Genomic DNA, 18,037 nt, shown 5'->3' with positions numbered 1-18,037 from the left:
GTTGTTAACGTTATTTCCACGGAAAGCTAGTGTACTTGTTATTCCAAATTCAAATGAAAGATTTATTTAGACAATTGAAGCACTGTCTAAATAGTGTTGTCACCTCATCACAGAACACCTGCTGTATGGAGAGGTATGTGTTAAACTTCCAGAAGTTAGACATCTTCATTGTTGGAGCCAGTCCTCTCTCACTTTCCTGACATTGTTGGAGGAGCAATTAGCTTACATCACCTACATCATCAGCTGCTAAAGGGTTTGAAAATCTACCGAGTGGAGTGCATCAGCAAAGTAGCTTTGCTGTTTGTAATGTACATTCAATAGCATTTATGATCAGTGGCCTTGATGCAGAGTACATCAAGTTGAAGCTCCATACGCCATTATTCAAGGTCACTCATTGATTTGACTCCCAGTTGATTCCTGGCATAGCTATCCCCCCTCCCGTTGTACTGGAAGTAGTTGTATAGGTTACAATGACCTTATAGCCAGTTTTAATATCAAGCTAATTAATGTTGCTTCACAGGCCCGCTTTACACAGTAAACCAGTCCTAAACCTTTCAAGTGTGTAAGGAAAAATAGGTTCCATGTGGGCCAATGAAAAGGCAAAACAATGATACACTTACAGAGTATGGCATACTTGTGCCATACCTGCCAACATCTAGGTTTTAAAATACGAGAGGTTTTTTTGCCGTCAGCAGGGGAATGGTGGTGGTAGGTGGAGCGCCGCCCTCCCCTGACGATGGCCCATCTCCCCGTGTAGAGAGCAGCTGCGCACACGCCCTATGGGTTGCCAGGTTGCTTTGACAGATAGGTTGAAATTGTATGTAGTGTGTGTGGATTGTGTTTCATAGACTATCTGGCAACTTGGGTGACATCAGAAAAACATCCAAAACTTGGATCCGTGTATGATGATTATTCAGAAATTTGAGGGTCATGCAAATAACGGGATTTTCCCGGGAGAAACGACAATACAGCAGAATCCGGGAAAAAACGGGAGTTTTGGCAGGTATGCTTGTGCCTACATAAAGGCATGAATAGCATTGCCAGGAGAAGCACTGTGGGATTTAGTTAGTGTCATCTGCATAAACACAGACAGCACCTGCATTGCAGAGGCGCTATGCTGGTGGTTTTTCAGGTTAAAGGCACTACAAATAATCTGTTAACACGAGTACATTTATGATGTAGAAGCCTAATTTCTTTGCCATATAAACCCTGTAAAATCAGGGTTTCATAAAGGTTTTGTGTGTGTCTGTAAAGTGTGTGTATTTGCACTGGAAAGTCCTCAGACAGGGAAAGTGTCATTATGAGTGTATTAAGTGTATGGCATTTTGGTGAATTAAGATAACACTTTATAAAAGCTCAGTGATTCTAGCTCGCAAAGATGAACTAGTCTCATCTCCATTCCTCTCTGCCTGGTTGCCATGGTTATATTCATACTGAATGATACCCCTAATACATTTTTTATCATCTATCATTCTGCAAAAACAGCAGGCACCAAAAATGCTTTCTGTGATAATTTTAATTTAAGTCAGTGCTTACTACTAGTTGAGACATTTTAAAGCGAGGTGTTATATGAACAAAATGTTAACACAGAGCTAACAGATAATGTTGTTTAGCCAAGAAAAAGTTGGCTTCTGTCAAAACAGCTTAACCTCTTCCACTCCACTCCTCCCTACCATAGACCCATTTTTGTCTTTTTTAGGGGGATGACAGGGAATTAGGGGGAGATAGCAGGGAGATCAACAGTATATGCCACATAGAAGTGGTATACATCATCTGAAATAAACCAAGCCAGGACACAACTGGGAGCATATCACAGTTTGGTCCATGAACTGGTTTACTGACTGTGGAGCAGTTTGATCGGTCTGATTGCTGGATTGGCCACCGCAGCGTGACTGGTTGCATTTCAGAAAGTGTGAAGTCTATTCATTAGTAAGGAGAGCTTTTAATAGCTTTTGTCCTTGTAGCTGTTTTATATAAAGCCATAAATTTATCTGCCTTAGAAATTCCATTGTGTTTGAGAAAATGTTTAGGCTAGAATCTGGGCGTATTTTACGTTGATTGACGTGCCAGTGTGTTTATTTTTATCATGTTGGAGTGGCCAGTTTAAACCTATAGTTTTGCACTTTAATATGTAAATCGTTTACATTTTGTATTGTGCTGCATTGTACAATGCAGAACATACATGAACATACTGTTCATAATCGTTTAGATTAATTGATTAATCTGTAAAATAGTAGATTAATCTATTAGAAAAATAGTTGTTAGTGGCAGCCCTAGCTCACACGAAAATTGTTTGAAATGTTTGAGTTTAGTGAAACAAAATGGCAAACTTACAAGACTTTGCTACAGTGTAACATCTCTGGTCTCTTTCTTCACCTGTTTTTGAATGTACTGTAGAGAGCGAGCTGTACGCCGTTCGGCAGTGTAACTGTTAATAGGGGTTCCCTCTCAATGCACTACACTTCTGGCGGTAGCAACGCACTAAATATGTCCCGTAGAGCTCAAGAGCTTGCACTCAACACTGCACTTCCTTGGGTCCTTGTCCTAGATTGTCGAGAAAAATCGAAGGATAGACAGACATACAGACAGAGACTCCTTCCATTTTACTGAAGATAAAAGATAAGTAAGCACTTCCTGATTATGATCTGAATGTTTCTTGCCACCACAGGGCATAATTAGTTTCTTTTGAGTAAATCTCAGATTTAGTCTTTCTAGTCTAGAGATTTTAGAGGTTGTTTGAACTATTTTCTTAATTATTAATGCCTTCACGAAAAAGTCATGCAGTAGCTGAGCTCCTCATAATTTAAGCTGGTACTTGTCCAAACTAGTCTTCTTACAAAGCCTAAATTTGCCTAACATGTTGTATGAGTGTCAACAGGAAAAAAGGGAACACAAGGGAATAGGACCTAAACGCAGACTTGGAGGCAGAGGCAGTTTAGTAATTTATTACAAGGGAAAGGCTTACATGGATAGTCAGGCAGGCAGAGGTCCAAATCAGGAAAGCAGTCCAAGACAGGCAAACAAATCAGACAAGGAGAAAGCAAGGAACAAAATCCATGCAAGGTCAAAAAGGAACAGAAGAAAAGTCCAAGCTGAACATATGGGACGCCATGTGTACTACAAATACCAATGCAAATGACAAACTGACACTGAACAAAGGAAAAACTCTATAAAAACTAAATACACTTAGGTAGGGGAGACAACGAGACACAGGTGCAATTAATTAGGGCGGGGCAAACAATCAAAACTGGAGGGAAAAGCAAACAAAGACAGGAAGTAAAACGGCAAGACACACAAGGAGAGGAGAACACTCCAGGAAACAGGACAAAAACCCAAAACTATGACATAACAATTTCTTAAAAGTGTCTGTTAATACTTAGTAGAGAGACTGCAAGAGTCATTAATGATCATTTAGTATCAAATGCCAAATCTGTTGCTTTTGACTTACATTACAGCATCTTGAATGATTATATGCAGGAACCATACACATGTCTTATCTATTTAACAGGAAGTTTTCTGTTGCTGTTTTGGTGAGTCTGAATTTCCCTCAAATGTCAAATTAGTTTATGAAGCCCTCATGGTTCCTTCCTGGCTGCTAAGAAGCTTTCCTTGTAGATTTTAAAGCGGCTATATTTTTGTATTAACAATGGGTCAAATGACTATGTGTAATGTAAAAGGTGTCGCGCCTAGTGATGAACCCACAGAGAGCACCTGACTCTGCATTTCCCCTTTATACAGAGGTTTATAGTGTCTTTGAGCTCATTGTTTTGGTTTTACAGCCATAACTTCACTGTTTTGGTTCACGCTCACTGCTCTCATCAGTGTCGTTTTCAACTGCAGCAGACAGTTGTCTTCAGCAAAAAAGCTCTGATAAATCCACTGTACCTGTCCAAACGGCAGACAGACAAAGTTAGCTACTAGCTGGTGAACATAGCAGGGCCTTAAGCAGTTTAAGTGCCAGATATTTCCCGTAAGAGTTGGTAGAGACCAAAAACAGAGCTAAAAGGTGAGTGATTATTGGACTTGTATATATCAGGTGGCCAGAAACATGACTCCAAATGCTAATGTTGTGTCTGCTGGATGTGGAAATAGGCTGTTTGCTAACATTTTAGCCATAACAACTTTAAAGGGTAATAATAAGTACAGCTAGTTTTAGTCCCCCTGACTATTTAGTTTAATTTACTTTCGACTCTTCTTGCAGGTAATTCCAAACATCATCACTTTATTTAAAAATGATACAAGGCACCATTTGTTCTATGTCTCAACATTTTCCGCCCTTAACAATGGGGAAAATCTGAAGTTGTTTTGGGCATTATTGAAACTAGGTGATGAAAGAAAAGTCATTAAGATGTGTCTGGGAAATCTTGGACAGATAGTGATGGTAACTTAGGACCACATAGATGAGGAAATTAACCAAAAAGTGATGACATGATACTGTTTCCCAAAGACAGTGTGATCCCATTCCCTATGAACATTCCTCAGCGAAGCATCACACTAAATTATAACACACACTGGAAAAGGATGTAAAACGAAGTAAAAAAGAAGTCAATGAGAAAATTTTAAATGCTCCAGCATTCATAGTTGCTTTAATGCCATTTCTGTTTAGCAGATAATGGTGAGAGACAAAGAGTGACATCAGAGTTAATATGCTTGTTGGTAATGGCCAATTTCCATCCGATCAAAATATATCAATAATGTTAAAAAACATTAATTCTGCATCTTGGTATTGTGCTATCATATGCCTAAAAACATAAGTAATGCCAGCATGTGTAGCTCATTGCAGGGTTGAGAAAGATGGCCAGGATGCCTGTCTGTCAATGTGTGATTGAAACGCGTTTCTTACAGTGGAATATTATAACTAGAACTGCCCTATCTCTCTCTCCAGATAATATAAAAATAAAGTGATCATGCATGTTTTTTAATTGCTCTAGTTTGTTTAAAAGTTCTTGTGGGAGACCTAATTTGGTTGGATCCAGACTGAATTAATGTGCCATTAATTTGGCAGTAATTCATCAATGTCCAGTGCAGGAGTCAGGCTGCAAAAGATTTGAATGTCATTAACAAGACATTATACCTCTAGATTATGAACTACATTCTGCTTGAGACAGAAATGTAGGTTTATAAATAGATATATTTTTAACAGCAAAGCAGCTGTTTACTCATTCAATCTAATTTATTAAAGCTCAGTGTTTGTATTCATCTCACAATTCAGATAGCCAATGTCAATCAATAACTAGTAACAATGGTTTTGACTTATGTCTGGAGGTACGACTAACTCTTTCCAGTGTTTTGCTTGTATGTAAGGTAGTAATCGTTTTTTCCTGATAACGAGACTGGTCCTGATGCCGAGACGGCACATATCTCACTTCCGGGCTGCTGATCTGAAGACCCAGATATGAGAGTCACCCCACTCCAGCTTTCCAATCAAGAGGATCCAATTTTCGTCGGACAAGCTATATATCCTCGGCCAAGTTGTCAGTCGGCGTGGCTGTGATTTGATGTGAGCAGCACGCCACTGCGTCTCTTGATTCGTCTATATTCGATATAGGTTAAACCTACTGCACCTTTCACGTGTTGTGGCATGCGTCTCTTCAAAAGTGATATAACGTGTTAATTAGTGAGCTTTAGAGGTGCTGGTAGTTTGGATTTTGTTAGTTGGGCATAGCCAGGCTAGCTGTTTTTGCTAACCAACTGCTAGCAGTAGCTTCATATTTACAGCATCTTCTCACTCAACTCTCGGCAAGAGAGCGAATACGCATATTTCCCAAAATGTCAAACTATTCTTTTAAAAAGATTTACTAATACTTGACTGCTGAGCTAAAGTGATTAGCTGGTTAATCCTTTATCATTAACTGCTGACTCTTTTAACAATTAATTTTTAATTTAACAGTAAAGAATTCTCAAATGTGAGGATGTCCTGCTTTTCCTGCTGTTTCACATTGCAATTTTTACTGCCAGTTAAATTAAAAAACAATGGGGGTGTCTGTTGGCCTAGTGGTTAAGATGCATACCATAACAGACGCAGTTTAGTATCTTTACTGTAACTTTCAAATAAAGCCAAAATTATAGTTTTTTTTAAAGATGATTTTTTTGGGGCTTTTTGCCTTTATTTGATAGGAATAGCTGAAGAGAGATATGAAATGTGGGAGAGGGAGGGGGGATGACATGCAGCAAAACAAGTAGATGAATACTATCAATGTTCTTCTCAATCTCAGTCTTTATCCCTTCACTGTTTACTTCAAATTCCATCAAAAACGCAACAAAGTGAGGTTTAAAACAGAGCACAGAAAAAGCTGTTGCTGCTGAATGAGTCTGTGTGCTAAGAGTGTCATAGGTTTTCTGCAGTCTGCCCACGCAAACGTGTAAATGTGTTGATGTTCGTAATTTAGTTTTGGTGAGGCAATGTGCTGTAACCAAGGCAACGAATCCAGTGCATGCACATGCCAAGGCCATCCCTCATTTTACTACCAGCTCTGCCAGGTCCGACCTTCATATACCAACATGTAAACATATTTTCCAGTTGGAACTGGCACAATATCCCAGACATGAACTGTCAGGTGTGTATAGTCATTTTTTCCAAGTTTCCCCTAGCAGTGCTCAGGAACAGAAGACCAGCATGTGGGAAGCTTCTGTTTCCATACCAGTCTCAGTTTTGCCAAATTTAATTAAGAGCTAAATTAGTTTCGATAAGCATGATCTTAATCTGCCAGAATTTATGGATTTACAGTTTTAAAAAATCCAATAATGGTATATTGGCCAATATTGTTTTTATTAATCTTATTTACTTAAATACATTACATGAACAAACATTTTGATGAGTATTTTTTTTTTCTAAAGAATTGTGACCAAGATATGTACTGAGCGGGACATTTTACAGTTTGAAAAATAAACATGTCAGTGCTCTCTGGTGGACAAACTCTGTAATGGAGACACTTATTCTAAACTAACTTAAACATATCATTGGCATTTCTGTGCGGAAATTTCTTGTTGCTTATACGGCAACATTTATGCCAGATGTTGTTGATAAGCTACTTGCGGCCAATTTACAGACCCTGCTGATTTCTGCCGGCTCTAGTCTAGACTGACTTTTATCTGCCTTGTCACGTCTAAGTAGGCATATTAACTGTCTTTGTGAAACCTGTTCTAACTGGCTTTCACACCACATTCAATATCTTGAATTTTCATCTGAAAACTACTGAACAGTGGCTCTGATGCATAAATGATGATGAGAAAAAGTTTTACATATCTTCCATTTCCTTGCTACAAACCCAACACCAACATCTTTGTTTTCCATTGCCTGCTTACTCCTCCAGAGTATATTGAACTGTGCCGGAATATCAACATGCAGGTCAAGCGTTGTTATGGGTGATCAATACGCATTCACTTGATTTGTGTAATTAATAGGGACCAGCAAGGCTGAGTACGCATTGATTTCGTTCTAAATGACCCAAGTGATTGGTGTATGTTCTACGTGATATCTGATACTTCTGACAACCTGTCAGCAAAGTGTGGGATCAGCTCTAATGGGAGATGTTTTGCATGCTTAGTAATCATTTAGCATTCACAGACCAAGTAAATACAAATTGGAGATCCTCTGTCAAAACATTAATCCTGTTATCGAATTGTTCATCTACAAACATTCTGTGGACATTATCCTGTATTTAAAATTAAGCCAGAATTCTTCCTCTTTTGAGGAATCAATCAGGATCCCTGTTTTGACATCAGATAATCAGTAAAACCTTCAATATCAGGGTTTCCACAAATCCTTAAAACGTCTTAAAAGTCCAGTGTGTAACATTTTAGGAGGAGCCATTGGCAGAAATGGAATATAATATTTATAAATGTGTTTTCATTAGTGTATAATCACCTGAAAATAAGAATCATTGTGTTTTCATTACCTTTTTAGAATAAGCCATTTTTATTTACAGAGGGAGCAGATCCCCTTCCACAGAGGTCGGCATGTTGCACCACCATGCTTCTACAGTAACACCAAACGGACAAACCAATGTACCAAATACTGGTTCTAGATAGTGCTGTTTTGAGTTTTTCGCAAGTTTTGCAGCAAACGTAATTTCTCCTACATGCTTGGAAGGGGAGGATGAGACAAGCAGTATTCAAATGGTTGCAATCTGCAATTTCACCGCTAGATGCCACTAAATCCTACGCACTGGACCTTTTTAAGAAGTCTTAAATGCATATGGTTATCAAAAAGTCTTATTTTTAATTATGATAGGTCTGAAATTAAGATGCTTACATAGACCCAATAGAAATCATATTGATCTGCATAATTTACTTATTTAAATATTAGATTTGTTGTTCTACGGTATCGACCAAATTTGTCTTAAATGGGAAATAAATAAATTCAAAAACTGAAACCCTGAATAATTACTATATCTTTAGCATGATGTCCTCCCATGGCTGACAAAAAGGAACCTGCACACTATAAAGGAAAGAAGTCCATAATTAAATGCAAAAAAAATATTGTTCACTTACAACATGAAAACAACAACAAAAGACTTTGTGCAATTTGAATTTGGTAATATGTAAATGTATTAATTTACCTTGTTACCTAATTAATACCCACAATAAGAAACTAGTTATATATACCAGTTCTATAGTTTTTTTTTAAGTAAGAGCCTCATGTTGAAGAACAAATAAACAAGAAAACAGCCTTGTTTCAAAAGAACTAATTACTTATTTTGGAGTTTTTTATTGTGAGATAAATGATTTGGTGGCAATTTGACCTGTAGAGTGTGAATTTGTGCCGAAGCTTCTCTTGAAGGTAATATTAGCGCAACATTTTGCTCCCTGCCAGTGTGTCTGAGCCATGGATTTAGATAATGACTAGATAAGTGTCAGAAAGCTGTCCAAGTAGATATCCCTCCATCTATTTCCATGTCAAATTATCTTTGTAGCTCATTCCTCCTTTTTTTTTTTCTCCAGCATATGCAGAGTCATACCTGGGGGATTAGAGGGTTGATATCTGTGGCTCCTCACAGGGAACTGACTGTTAGGGTTTTTGAAAGTAACATAATGATAATCAGACATTTCAAAACTTACCAATACCAAATGAAAATTAATTCAGCCTTCACTTATGTCAACAAGTAACTATTAGTAATAAACGGCAGTCTGTAGAGATGAGTAGGGCTGGCTTTTAAGCCTCAATACTTTTTTGGTACACACCAAAACTGTCAAATACCAAAAGTTAGCATCAGATTTCAAATTTCTGGTCAGATTCATAGTCTTATTTACTTATTCTTTGATCAGATAGTTCCTGATTTAAATTATGATTTTGCCAATTTTATACTTTTATACTATTTTATTTCAGCAAACGTCTTTATATGGCAGCTTGTGTTTAGACAACATTTAGCATTTGAGAACTGGACTTGTGTTTTAAATTAAATAAGGATTTTGTCTGGGAAAGATCTAGAGATGGGAACAGCTAGCCAAACATCTAGTGAGCCAATAAGAGCCAGAACTTTTTCTTTGGGGCTAATGGCCTAAGGTCACAAGGTCTTACTGGACTGGCAGATAACAAGAAAGAGGACTGTAAGGGGAGTCAGCATGTGCAAGCATGTGAGCATAAGAAGTTGAAAGCTCAAATAGTGTTTCAAGGCTCATGGCTGTGAGTTTGTTTTTCAAGTGTATGTTCTTCCCTCTAGTATTCAGAACATGTGTGTTCTCCTGGTGGTCCATTAATCCAAAGACATGTGCCATGTGGTGCAATATCCCTGGTTCTCCCTATGTCTAAAATCATACTAGCAGTTTTAAAACTGAATAGGAATCAGTGCAGCAGAGATAAACGTGGGGTGATTAGATCTTGTTGTGCAACACAGGTGGCACTGCTCCATTCTGGTACAAGCTGAAGATGAAAGAATATACATTACAAGGTTGGCTAAGAAAAAAAGTTTTGATATATTCCCAAATGTGAGAATCTGGGCAGTGCTTCATTCACAATCTCATCCTGAAAAGTCAGATCACAGTGAAAAACCACCCGCAAGTGATCTGATGTTGGCAGATAGACTTCTTTGCTGTAAATGGCAAAGTATTACTTCACACTTTATATCGCTGAGATGTAATAGGTTTTGAGACACCCAGCACTTGACATCATGAAGTCACTTTCTTAAAATGTCAAGAGAGTGGTTGGATCATTGGCTTTTAAGAGGAGACGCAGTCGGGCCTCACTGGTGTAGCGATGAAATGATGCATTTCGCTTGTGTTTTACACTGCCGTGGGGGAGCATGTAGAAACGAATGGATTAGACAAAGAATGGCGCCTTGTGGCACAGCACGTGTGGTGTTTGCTGAGGAGGAGGATGAGCTGCCAATGGTGACTGAGAAGGTTGTATTGGAAAGGTATGAATCAGTCGAGAGCAGTGCGGGTGACACCTACCCACTGCTTACAGGCATTCGTTTAAAACAGGATGGTTGATGGTGCTGAAGGATGCTCTGAGGTCTAAAAGGATTAAAAGTGAAGAAGCAATTGTTTCTGTTATTAAAAGCGTAATGAAGTGTGTCTCCACTATACTCTTCTTATACTCCTCAGGCTGCACTTGATACATACTGTATCTGCATGTCATGTCACAGCTGCCCTTTCTTTGTCTGGTGCTCTGTGTGCTATTGTTGATTTGTATGCATCAGAATGAGCTTCCACTTCTCCCTGATCCTACATCTGTTTTTTTTTTCTTTGCTTTCATTAGTGCATTCTATAGCTACAGAAGTCTGATGATTTAGGCTCCAGCTATATAAAAAGGTGTTTGCTTACAATCTGTTAAACTGCTGTCACTTTTTCTGTGTCTTCAGTGTCTGACACATAATGTTCTGTTTGATGTGCTGCATCGATTTTTTTTTTTTTAAAGAAGACTGCAGTAGCTTTAAGAAGCTCGTTAGCAATTTCGAATGTATAATTGTGGGGTATATATTAAGCATCCAGGTCACATAAATGTGGTGATAGTGCTCGTGAGCACACATAACGCAGGATTAAACACTGTTAACATTGGAGTGCAGTTAGCATCCTAGTCTGCAGAGCAAAGCAACAAAGCTCCACTGCTCTGCTCCCTATGAGGCTGATGACCTACTTTTCCACTCCAGGCGATAACATACTGTACTGTATCCAGCCATGTAAAATTCCTCCATTGCTTTCCACTCTGCATGTGAAAAGGGTTTTGGGAGGGGGCTGGCTGGCTGGCTGGCTGAAACACCTGTGCAGAACCTGCATGTAGTGATACGGTGAGCTAATCTAGGTCTCTGTTCCCCTTGGCAGCCTGAAGCTATGGAATAGATATGAAAATAATTCAAAGACTGCTGCTGTCTGCAGGTCAAAAAAAGGAGGATAGAGAAAGGCTTGATTACAGGCTTGGTGAAAAAAGAGGAGGCTGTTAATAACAGCCTGCTGAAAGAGGGCAACGTACAAGAACCAAGTGTGTTGTAAAAAAATAAAAATAAAAATTAAAAACTGCTCCACTTGTAAATGAGTGTCTTGGATTAGCTTGCTCTCTCTTCCATTGACAAACACAAACATGTACAGAGGCTGAGCCTGATCAATGTGGCATTCCTACTGGCACCAATGTAAGGCAAAATGTTAAAAAATATTTGCCCCACAAGTGGTATTAATCTAAGAATAGCAAAGTTTGTCCTCAATCTGACAATCTAATGACTGTCTTGATTTCATGAGCCTTATTCAAATAACGAATGTGTTTCTAACATTCACTCAATATTTGGCTGTTTAGCTGCTAAATGCTCCACTGTGTTCACCAGCTAGTCACTACTTTATCTGGCTTCCATTTGGTGCTGATGCAGGTGGTTTACAGCTGCCTGCTGCTGCTGCTGGAAACAACACTAATGAGAGTGGTGAGAATGAACCAGAACAGTTCTGTATAACCAAACAATGAGATAAAAGACTGTAAAATGCTCCATAGAGCTGAGTGCTTATTGGCTGTGAAGATTATCTCTGCACATTATAACTGGGCCCTATCACTGTTTTTAGAAAGTGTACATACTTCGGGCAGGCTTCCAATGACCAGTTACATTTTGGGTTTGGTTTCAAGATGGTAAAATATCGAACAAAATCGAACACATTTCTTATCGAAAAAAAAACACTCAGGTAGTTATGTAAATAGAAAATAAATAACATATCTGGAAAACCCTTGATGCCAATCTTTGTTTTTAAATATTAAGTTATTTTGCACTATTGTCAATAAGTAATCAGATTCAATACTAGATTCAGGTTGCTATTCAACATCAACCCCACATACACAGTATTTTTTCCTGCTGTAACAGGTCTCTATACCAGATACAGATTCACATCATCATGGGTCAGGAAGAACACTGTACTTACAAATGTATTTACTCATAAAGTAATGTCACGTCTGCTTGTGTCAGTCATCTCCCTCAGTACACTGCGACAGGGCTTTAAATAGCAACGGCATCATTGATGTGTATTCTGCTCAGTGTCATCAACGCCCAGAGGAGGTTAACCTTTAAATGGCTGTAAAAGCTAGTTGGATGGAATCGTGTCACAGCCGGGCCAGTGAGTCATTCTCCCATGGCAGTCACTTAGACAATAGATGGCCTATGATGCTGGCATATGCTGAAATGTGTTACATGTCTTCACAGAAGAAATGCCATGGCAGTGGGCTGTGTGACACAAAGATGTGAAACACAGTGTTTGTGATTATAGGCCTCCCAAGGATGCTGTGATATGTTGAAATAGCAGAATGGATATACAGCGTTGCCTGTTTATAGAAAATGTAGAATGTGTGTGTGTGTGTATGCTTGTCACTTCAAAAATCCTCTGCTGAGTTGTTTATCCACTTCAGCTGTAGTTTTCCAAATTGCTGGTTGGCAGATTTTGACCCATGCTAATAGCATAGGGTATAGGGATGCCAATGTTGGTGAGTCGGTCCACCACTTTGACTGAAAGTGGTGAGGTTTGTAAGAGCAGTCTGCATTGGGATGGGGGGGTTTAGAGTTCTCTATAAAACAGTCTGCCGTCCTGTGACTTATGCTCATGTTTGCATTTGCTTGTAGTAAAGAAAACCACTAATTTTCTGGGTAGTGAAGTGATGCAGAAAGCAAGAACAAAACAAGTGATTTCCCGCTGCTGTTCACTGAACGTTTTGCAGCTTACACTTCAATGTTACTCATTCGAACATATACACTCTAAATATTAAGCCTCCATTATCAGTCTCGCTTTTCATTTTGCTCTTAGTTGCTGAACTTGCAGCTGAACTCTGTATTTATCTGCAAACTGGCAGATAACCTGTTATGAATAGTCATGAATTTACTAGGCACTCTTATTAATCGTCATCCCACTACTTTTTCTCTTAACCAATGGCCTCCATGATCAGTCCTCTCACACGCTCCCAGTTTCTCTGCGTCATCCTCCCCCTCCATCTCCTGCTCATTTGTCCACATGTTGTCCACATTTACTGCCATTGCCTCCTATCTGTCCTCTTCTTTAACTGCATTTTAATTACAGTGCTTTCTCTTCTCAAGCTTTTCCTCCATATTGTCCTCCATCTCATTCTATTTCAATTTGTGAATAATTACTTTGTGTGTTTGCTGGATATATGCTGATTTGTCTCTGCTCAGTATCTCCACACCTAATAGGGGTAAGGTGGTACTGTGTCAGCTTTTCCAAAGGGAATCTGTGCCCTGTGAGCTACACCAGAGCAGTTTTTACCTCCTCCCTGTTGTACGCAGCAATTCTCAGCAAGTTTATAACATGACTTATCTTGGCTTCCAGCTCATAATTAAAGCATATGGATGAAATACAGACCAGTCACTGATGCTTTTTGATCCTTTTTGTACTATGTATTTTTCTAAAAAAAAAAAAAAAAAAAAAAAATCGTTTTTCTCCCAATTTGGACAGGCACACTCCCCCCTCACTGAAGCCCTTGTCACTGCTAACTCTCCCTGCTGGTCTGAGGAGGATGTAGACAACCATGTGTCTCCTCTGGGGGAAAAAAAGGAGTCTCACTAAGAGAGGGTTACATGTGTGAAGGTTCACGCTATCTCCCACAGATTCAACACTCCTTCTTGTTGGTGTTCAAACAGCGTTTAGAAGTCACCAGCGCAGCAACATAGACATGATCCCTCACTGGCTTCCCACTCACAAACACTGCCAAATTAAATGAGGACTCACGCTAAATCAGAACTGTCGCTGCAGGGGGATTAAGTCATTAAACATTTTGTGTTTTTATGCTTCAGTAAGTTTTTTTTTTACAGAATATGGATTTTTGTCATTTTAAAGTTATGTAAAATATGTATAATGTTGCAGCTGATTATGACTGTTTGAGTCCTTACAGTCAGACTCACAATGGATTAGTGTTATTTGTTTGACGAGTTTAAGTATAATAGAGTAGGGCTGCAACAAATTATTTTAATCTCTGATTAACATATCAATTATTTTTTCCAATTAATCATTTAGCCAATAAAATGTCATGAAATACTAAAAAATGTCCATCACAATTTCCCAGAGCCCAAAGTGTCATCTTCAAATTGCTTGTTCTGTTCAACCAACAGTCCAAACCCATTTTTGCCTGATAAAAACTAAAATAACAATTACTCGATTATCAAAATTGTGGCTATGAATTTTCTCTCAATTTACTTATCAATTAATCAACTAATTATTTCAGCACTATATCAGAGAAACCACCAACCCGATTGACTGCCCTTGTTTATAGCGCAGATGTAGATTGATAAGGGTGGGCTGGTTGACAGGTGATTGACCTTATCTGCTGTGAGATTATGTGTGGATGTTTGTGTATTTGCCAAGATCAGGTTATCACATCAGTCCATGAATGGAGACTTTGTGTCAGCAAGTGGGCAACTGAGACTGTAGCTAAGTTGTTGTCATTGATGTGAGGCCTTTGAGAGTTTTTTATTAGATGGTTCTGTTTTCTTGAAAAGTCTGGGCACTTGGGATCTTCATGCTACAAATCATGTTGTTGTCTTTGTTGCGTGTTCTGGCGTTGACTGAAAACCAGCTCAGGAACAACTATGAATAGCTGGGGTTGAAGAAAAAGAAAGAGGGAATGGCAGCGTCTTCTCGTTGCCAGAAAGTGATTCTGGGTCGGTTGTAACAACACTAAAAAGAAAGAACTTGTCCCCTCTGCCAGCACAGCACACAGGGGTCTTTGTAATACTTGTTATCAGTCCTCATTGCTGCTCCAACTCTGTGGAAGCACGGGTCTTCATATAAGGTGGATACATATGTTCAGTTAGAATATTCTGCAGATTTATCCAGCAAAACGAAACGTTTATGCTGTTTGATGTTTTCTGCTGGGTAAATGTTCACTGATATACTCATGTAAATATCTGAGCTCCACGTGAGACAGCTCAATGCACCACTGTGCCCAAGTACACTATCATGAAGCTGCTGGCGTGTCTGTAGGCTCTTAGTCTTGTTCAGCTAAAGAATGTCCCACTTAGTACATATCTTGGTCTTATCCTAACCCTTATCATAAATGTTTGTTGTGTTTCTATGTTAAAAGACTAATATTGGCTGATATGTCTTTATCTGAACTCTCAATTATTAATATGTGCCTCAGAAGTCCACTATTGGTTAGACTTTTCAATTTTTTTTTATATTTTTCAGAGAGTGATAAATCATACTATTTATTTTGATCATGATTCATGATCAATTCTACGCTGACGATAAGTAAAAACAATAATGTTTATATAACACTGTTTACTCCTGTCTGGCTGCTGCAACAAGATGACCTGATACTGTAAAGTCAAAAGTCAATTCAAAGGTTTTCCCCTGAAGCAGCATGACAACACTCCCTGTTTTTCCTAAAACACCTTGAGCATGAAGAATGAGTGTGCTCTTCTTTTTCACTGCTGCTAACAAGTGTTCACCTCCCTTTGGACTTGAAATATTAATGGATGAGTTTTATTCTGGAGTCAGGAAGGTGACCTTCATGCATGCGTGTGTCCACAGAGAGACTGATATTCACCACCCACCTTTTATTCTTTAATGGGACACTTTTTTATACTAACAGCTATAAATCTGAGGCTGTATTTATATTATTTGTTCATATTTATCTCATAAAAGGAAACCTTAATTCTCTAGATGGAAATAGATGGCAGTCTAAAAGAAGAGACTTAATAAGCCCTGTGATAAAACATTGTGGCAGCAGCCTAGTTACATAATTTCATCTTGATTAGCTTTAAGTAAGATTAAAATGTTTCTACTTCCGGATTCACTCAGGTATAAGTTGGGAACACAAAAGGATCATAGAAAATGAACCTGAAAATTTGAGCAGAAATAAAAAATAACCACATATTATTCTGTAATTTGTATTCAATTAAATCTTGTTTTATGTGTACTGGGTTGTCATATACTTTTTGTCATAGAGACACAAATCACCTGGCGATCCATCCAGTTACCTCTCTGCCTTTCGATCCTGTCTAGCAGCAAATCATGAGTGACAGCTCATATGACAGCGAACGCAGCCCCAGACATGGCTTTTACACCCCTCCCTTTGCCCTGCGTTCCTCCCTCTCTCTGTCAGAAAAGTGCTGGATGTGTGTGAATATGATGAGTGTTGACAGCCTGAGGGGGGAGAACGGCTGGTCCCACTTGCTCCGTCAGCCCCGGGCTGGGCTAATGGTTGTTGGCAGGGCTGGGTCAGGTGGTGTGAAGGGAACAGTACATAGTGGCATGGTCCTGACAGCACAAGGGAAGTGCCAAAAACTCAGGCTTATTCATTTCAACAAGATAACAATGGTTCTGAAGCACAGCTCGCTGTATCCATAATTAAAAATGGTATTATGGTGGTTTAAAATGGTTTATTCACTAAGAAACAAAAAAAAACTATTTTGGTACTGACTTGTGAATTGTGGCACAGACATTTTTTGCTTGGTTGTCTTAGCACTAATGCTCTTAATTTTTAATTCTTTATTTTTAATCCACCGAACTAGGCTACTAGAACTAGACTTTTCTTGCCTTTTAGATCTTAAGTGTTTCTTGCCTTTACAACTACTAGTGGTACTAGTGGTTTCAGTTCACTGACTATAAATATTTTCAATTATTTCCCACAATTTTTCAGATTGTATCATAAATTCCTAGATTTTTATAAACTAATTGTTCATTACAGGTTCATGTTGATTGCAGTTCATGTCCAGACGCTATAAAAATTTAAGGTGCCGTGTACCTTTAATTTTTTATTAAGTTTCTTTAAGTTTTCTAGTACACAAACAAAGTTGTGTTTACATTGAGTGTAACCTACCAAAACACATTCTGTGTATGCTTGAAGTCAAATTAACGTGTTGAATTTGTATTTTCTTTCCACAAAAAACATTTGCAAAGCCAATTTTAAAAAAATAATTAAAATCTTGTTTTGTTTAGAACCATGTTTGATAGCTTGCAGTCTTCTTCCGTGCTTTTGCTGACGCATTGCTAAATTTATTTGATCATTAACGCCACCAACGATCAATCAGTGGAATAGCGCACACGCAAACAACAGGGGCTGACTAATAAAAACATTGCTGCATAGCGCTACTAGTGGTCCACAATGTACCTTTAAGTTTAGAGTAGAACCCCAATGAACATTTTATTGTCCTTTTTTTTCTCATCATCTTATTGTGCCGTAGTACCACAATGAGACTTTTATAAAAAATCAATGAGACTTTTTTTGGAAAATCAAACTCAGTATAAGTGAGTATGATTTTGTGAATTTGGCAGTTACATACATTTAAGAGGTTGCTGTTGGGCAACAGACTCTTCAGTTATTAACAATTCTGATTTGGTCCTAGCTTACAGCTGCATTGCCATGAGATGATAATTTTGACAAAGCTATAGGTTGCGAATAGTTCGCAGTGATTTATTTCCTACCTCAAGTGTTTGCAAGTTGAATTTCAGAGCTTACTGAAGTGAATAGAAACCAATGGCTGCCTGGAGAGTGAAAAATTAATATATAAATATATGGTATGCTTTGAAATATACATGCAATTTGTAGTTTAATATATTAAAGCAACCTTTAAATTTTCTTTTTTCATCATGGGCTCAGCAGGAGTTGGGAAATGTATCC

At 38.5% G+C, this 18,037-nt stretch overlaps 1 protein-coding gene across 3 annotated transcripts in view; it reads left to right on the top strand.

Moving 5' to 3' along the window:
• Positions 1–18,037, top strand: part of gnai2b (guanine nucleotide binding protein (G protein), alpha inhibiting activity polypeptide 2b) — a 44,769-nt gene that overhangs the window by 10,837 nt on the left and 15,895 nt on the right. The window contains exon 1 of one of the 3 annotated variants that reach the window (XM_044211102.1): positions 2,605–2,623. The exons of 1 other annotated variant lie outside the window; for it this stretch is intronic. The gene's annotated coding sequence lies outside the window, so the exon portion shown is untranslated. Of the gene's footprint in view, positions 1–2,604; positions 2,624–3,285; positions 3,531–18,037 lie in introns of those variants that run through there. One more of the 3 variants, XM_044211096.1, reaches the window with a different exon arrangement.

Source organism: Siniperca chuatsi, linkage group LG2 (genome assembly GCF_020085105.1).
Source record: "Siniperca chuatsi isolate FFG_IHB_CAS linkage group LG2, ASM2008510v1, whole genome shotgun sequence".
Classification (NCBI taxonomy): domain Eukaryota; kingdom Metazoa; phylum Chordata; class Actinopteri; order Centrarchiformes; family Sinipercidae; genus Siniperca; species Siniperca chuatsi.
The sequence above is the reverse complement of the archived record's forward strand: the minus strand, read 5'-3'. Positions and strand labels throughout refer to the sequence as shown.